The sequence below is a fragment of the Rhinolophus sinicus genome, chromosome 1, assembly GCF_057876585.1.
Source record: "Rhinolophus sinicus isolate RSI-liver-muscle chromosome 1, RSI-T2T, whole genome shotgun sequence".
NCBI lineage: Eukaryota > Metazoa > Chordata > Mammalia > Chiroptera > Rhinolophidae > Rhinolophus > Rhinolophus sinicus.
This window is the reverse complement of record NC_142501.1, coordinates 27,255,573-27,262,217: the sequence shown is the minus strand read 5'-3', so window position 1 is coordinate 27,262,217 and position 6,645 is coordinate 27,255,573.

Here is a 6,645-nt window from a genome sequence, read left to right as displayed (position 1 = left end):
TGAAGCACGTATTTGGTTACAAAACTTGCCACAGGAAATTAGACCGTGTTTGTAAGAAGTTTTTAAACTTGGAAGCTAATTCACTATAGTCCTTTGATTGCAAGACAAATGGATACTTTTATTTTGAGCAAAACACAGTAGAAATTTACTGACAGAAAGTGAATATTAGGCAAGTAAAAACAACACCCATAATCTCAAAGGAAAATCTATTCTCAAGAGCTCACTTTCATAAAAAAACAAAAAGGGGTTTAAATGTTTAACTATTATGTTATTTTGTACACCTGAAACTAATATAAAATAAAAAAAATTTAAAAACCTTATTTTCAAGTGGTACACACATTAGCTTCACAGAAAAATTTAAAATGCAACATAAAAATGGGAACAAATCATAAGTGAAAAACACATTCTTAAAAAGTTAACATGCAATGTAACAAGTGCCCATATCAAGATATAAAATAATACCAGCATCCAATATATCCTACTCATGCCATGTCACACGCATTACCCCCAAATATAATCACTATCCTAAATTCTAACATGTTTTTTTTTAATCCATTCATCTGTCAGTGCACACTTAGGTTGTTTCCATGTCTTAGCTATTGTAAATAATGCTGCAATGAACATTATTCTTTATGAATTAATGGGTACATATATCTTTATGAATTAATGTTTTCGTATTTTTCAGGTAAATACCCAGAAGAGGAATTGCTGAATTATATGGTAATTCTAGTCATTTTTTAAAGAAACTCCATAATGTTTTCCATAGTGACTGTACCAATCTACATTCCCACTAACAGTGTACAAGGGTTCCCTTTTCTCCACATCCTTACCAACACTTGTCACTACTTGTATTTTTGTTAATAGCCATTCTAACAGGTGTGAGGTATCATCTCATTGTGGTTTTGATTTGCATTTCCCTAATCACTAGTGATGTTGAAGATCTTTTCATTTGCCTATTGGCCATCTGTATGGTTTCCTTGGAAAATTATCTATTCAGATCCTCTGCCCCTTTTTAATTGGATTATTTGGTTTTTTGTTGTTGTTATTGTTATTGTGTTGTATGAGTTCTTTATATATTTTGAATATTAACCCCTTATTAGAAATATTACTTGCAAATATCTTCTCCCTTTTGGTTAGTTGCATTTTTATTTTGTTGTCGGTTTCTTTTGCTGTGCAGAAACTTTTTAGTTTGATGTAGCCTCATTCATTTATTCTTCCTATTGTTTCCCATTATTTGGAGTCAAATTCACATAAATGCCTCTGAGATCAGTGTCAGAAGTTTTGTGCCTATGTTTTTTTCTATGTATTTTATTGTTTTAGGTATTACATTCAAGTCTTTAATCTATTTTGAGTTAATTTTGTGTGTGGTATAAGAAAGTGGTCTAGGTGTGGCCGGTTACCTCAGTAGGTTAGAGCGTGATGCTAATAACACCAAGATTGCCAGTTTGATCCCCTCATGGGCCATTGTGAGCTGCACCCTCCTTAAAAGAAAAAAAAGATAGTGGTCTATTTTGATTCTTTTACATACTCATATAACTGTCCAGTGTTCCCAACACCGTTCGTTGAAGAGACTTTGCTTTCTGCACAGTTTATTCTTGGCTTCTTTTACAAAACTTAGTTTCCTATAAATGTGTAAGGTTATTTCTGGGCTCAGAAATTCCACTGGTCAATGTGTCTGTTTTTCTTCCCAAACCACACTGCTTTGATTACTATAACTTTGTATTTTAGTTTGCATTCAAAGAGTGTGCTACTTTTGGCTTTGTTTTTTTTGCTTTTTTTGTTTTTTCCAGAGGACTGTTTTGGCTATTCAGGGTCTTTTGTGCTTCCACACAAATTTGAGGACTTTTTTGTTCTATTTCTATAAAAAATATTATTGGGATTATGATAGGAATTGCACTGAATCTGTAGCTTGCTTTAGGTAAGATGGACACTTTAACAGTGCTAGTTGTTCTAATTCATGAACACAGAATATGTTTCCATGTCTTTGTGTCTTCAATTACTTTCAACAATGTCTTGTAGTTTTCAGTGTACATGTTCTTAACCTCCTTTGTAAAGTTTATTCCTAGGTTTTTTATTCTTTTTGTTGTGATTGTAAATGGGATTGTTGTCTCCATTTCACTTTCTGATATTTTATTTTTAGCATATAGAAATGGAAGAGATTTTTCTATATTGATTTTTTATCCTTCAACTTTATTATAGTTTTAAAAATTATTTCTAATAGTTTGTGTGTGTGTGTGTGTGTGTGTGTGTGTGTGTGTGTGGCATCGTCAAGGTTTTCTATACTGGAGGTGCCAGAAAAATGTATACACATGACTTGTATTCATGTTTTATTATCAGTATATATTGAGTATTACAATTTTAATAGTTTTTTTCCTTTATTAAAATGTGTATACATTTTTTGGCACTCTGTATATAAAATTATTGTGACAGCTTTACTTGAATGTTGTCAATGTAACACTATATGTGTATATGAGGTCTAACAATTAAGTTTGCAAACTTGTTGCAATGATTTGCTAAACTTTTTTGATATCAGAGGGATTATTCATTATGAATTTATACCAACTGGACAAACAGTTAACCAAGTTTACTATTTGGAAGTGCTGAAAAGGGTGTATGAAAAAGTTGGACGACCTGAACTTTTCACTAACAATTCATGGCTCTTGCATCAAAAGAATGCACCAGCTCATACAGCAGTGTCTGTGAGGGAGTTTTTAGCCAGCAAACAAATAACTGTATTGGAACACACTCCCTACTCACCTGATCTGGCCCCCAGTGACTTCTTTCTTTACTCGAAAATAAAGGAATATGGAAAGGAAGACATTTTGATGGCATTCAGGGCATCCAGAGTAATATGATGGCAGCTTTGATGGCCATTCCAGAAAGAGTGTTCCAAAATTGCTTTGAAGGGTGGACTAGGTGCTGTCGTTGGTGCATAGCTTCCCAAGGGGAATACTTCAAAGGTGACCATAGTGGTATTCAGCAATGAGGTATATAGCACTTTTTCTAGGATGAGTTCATAAACTTAATTGTCTGACCTCATATGTATGAGATATTTGAAACCTTCCTCCAGGAAGTGCTGACATTCTCTTGTGGTAGCCATGTAGATTGGGTAAATATTACCCTAAAATAAGAGAGTCTTGATTTAGGGCTAAATTGCAGTCTCTGCAAGAGTCTATCTACCTTTTCCTACCATTTCTTGTTTTTCTTAGCACCTACGTAAAGCTCTCTAGCAATTTCATCTGAGAGCCTAAATCATTAGCAAAGCCCCTTCTTTTTGTTAAAGGCTGAATCTGAATTGTTGTCTCCTTAACACCACATGAGTACTAAAACTCGACTCTTCTTTGCCCGTTTTTCTTTTTAGTCTCTTTCCTTGTGAAGTTTAATAATTTGGAAAATTGCTTAAGAGAAAACATTGATTTCACTTCTTTGGCCCTACCTTCTCTATGGGATTTTGGCCTTTTAAATGCATTGATAGAGCTTTGTATCTCTCACAGGAGAGTGCCTGTTACCCATTTTCCTCGGTCCAGATTCTCAGAATGTGACCCATAATCAAGATACCCCTAGGAGAAGAGTGGCTCCCAAAATGTGGACTCACTTCTCTGTGATCCCCCTTCTAGAATCTGTGCTATTCTTCCCTAAAGCTTGAAAATTCTCCAATCCTTTAAAACATATATATATATATATATATATATATATATATATATATATATATATATATATAATATATAATAACATATATATGTTAATGTTAATGTATGTTTATATATATTTATATATATATAAATTAGCTCTTCTAGTTATGCTCAGCATGAGCTTGGTCTCTCTCAACTTGTACTATTATAGACAGATGTAGATATGAACTTTCAAGTTTATCCATTTTACATTCTTCCATGATTTTGTAGTCAAAGACAACAGGAAGTAAACCCTGATAACTTTTACATCACCTGACAATTCCCACACAGGTGACAGAACTTATAACATTACTTTTATTTTTATCATCATAGCATGACAACATAAAACTACGGTTTATTATCACTTACTATGATCCAGAAACATTAATAAAAAATTTAAATGTTTTCTCATTTAATTAGTACAACTAGATAATGAGGCTGATATTATTACAGGTAACCCCAGTATAACACAGTTGTTAGGTTCCTAAACAATCCCATGTTATGTGAATCCATGTTATATGAAACAAAGAACTAGTACAAAAAAGAGGGTTAGGTTCCAAAAATTTAAAACACATACTATTATGTTTTTATATTTAAGAGAAATATCTTTATTAAAGCAATTTTCACCAAAAATATAACATGTACCGTGTTTCCTCGAAAATAAGACCTAGCCGGGCCATCAGTTCTAATGTGTCTTTTGGAGCAAAAATTAGTATAAGACTCAATATTATATGATATTATATTATATTATACCCAGTCTTCATTATATTATATTATATTATATTATATTATATTATATTATATTATATTATATTATATTATATTATACCCTGTCTTATATTAAAATAAGACCGGATCTTATATTAATTTTTGCTCCAAAACGCATTAGAGCTAATGGTCTGGCTAAGTCTTATTTTCGGGGAAACGCAGTATTAAATCATGTTTTCTTCGTCATCACTACTAACCCAGGGCATTTGGTTTTTGACAACATATCTTCAGCCTTTGAACTTAATACTTCATGAACAAAATGGATTTAAAATTCTAATAAATCTGATAGGACATCCACGCTCGAATGAAAATTTTCAAATGAGATATCTTTTGCTCTTAAAAGCTCTTATTATGTTCTGTGTTGTTCATGGATATCCCTAATTTCTAATGAGATGTTTTTTGTTCTTAAAAACTCATTATGCTCCGTGTTGTTTGGAGATTTCTCTAATTCTCAAACTGTGTTAGAGTGAAACGTGTTCTAGGATGCCATGTGGTACGAGGGGTTTACCCCGTGCTCGAACCGTGTGTTACACGGGGCTTACATGTACTTTTATTTTACGATTAGCTCCTTCAGTGAGAAACTGAGTAATTTGTCAAAGTTCACACTTAGTGATAGAGACCCAGATTGATTGATCTCATTTAGAAACTAGTTTGATATTAATACTGAGTAAATAGTAAGTAAAGGTCAAGTGGGTTAGTCATAGTTTTAATAAAACCACTCAGTTACTACATTGCTGTAAGTTTCCACTGGAGAAAGGTAAACTGAACAGTAAGTGTATGGAAACTGAACAATGTGTATATTCATTTAACATGCATTTTTGAAGCCTAATACCTTTCAACCACCATGCCAGGTGGGCTCTGAACAAGATATATTCCCTTCCTTTGAGGAACTTAATAGGAAAATAAAAAATGAATATGTGTATATGATTCATTGTAACAAGCTGTAAAAGGCAATAAAGTTATTGCGAGAGCATTTAATTAGGATACCTATCTCAAAAAAAGTTTTCCCAAGGATGTGTTAACTAAATTTACAAACTGAAGAACTGAGTAAAAGTTAGGTAAATGAAAAAGTGAGGCATTTTAGATAGAGGGAGAAGTGTTCCAGTAAAGGGAACTGCTTTCATTTATGCACAAAGAGAGGAGAATATATAGTATAGTTAGAAAACCACCTAAAATTAAGAAGGCTTGAGCACAAATTATGAAAGGAGAAATGCGAGAAAATAACTTTGCAATTAACACAAGGACTCAATATTAAACTGTGAGTTTCATAATTTCTAAGCTATATCATCTTGTTTATTTTTTTTATACAACCCTATGTCTAATGGTTGATACCATATATAAGATACAGTGACATGTTTTTACATGGTCTCTAGGGAATTTCAGTGTAAGGAGGAGTACACAGAGAGAGTGTTATTTTAATTTCACTTATTAAAAGGATTTTTTTTTCTTTCAAAAAATATTTTTTTAATTGGGCATATATTTAGGAAACAGAAATGAGTAACTAATTAACTGGATAGGAAAGGAAAGGAAAAGCCTCTTCAGGGTAACTATTACTACTTAACGGAAGTGAATTATCTCAACTAACTAAGAGTAATAAATTGTTATAAGAAACAGCAAACATTTATGAAAATTTACTCTTAGTTGACCTGTGCCCCACTTCCCTTGGGCCTTACACAACAAAATGGATGGTAGATATATTCAATGTGAGAGTAATATAAAAGGAAGTATCCTGTAATGTGAAAAAACACAGACTTTGGAGCAAAAAGAAACCCAACATAAGATGATACTTGTACCCTGGTAGTTGTTTGATTTTACACATATGTGGTAGGCAGAATAATGACCACCCAAAGATGCCATGGCCTAATACCCAAAACCTGCAGATGTATTACCTTACATGAAAAAAAAAAAATCTTTGAATGTGGTTAAATTAAGGATCTTGAGGAGATTATCCTGGTTTTTTGGGTGGAACCAAATTAATCAAATGGGTTCTTATTAGAAGACAGCAGTGTCACAGGTAGAGTTTTGAAGATGCTATGCTGCTGGATTTGAAGATGGAGAAAGAGGCCACAAGCCAAGGAATGCAGGTGGCCTCTGGAAACTCTAAAACACAGGGAAACAAAGTCACCCCTAGAACCTCCAAAAGGAACACTGCTCCACAAACACTTTGATTTGTACTCAATAAGATCCATCCTCTGACCTCCAGAAC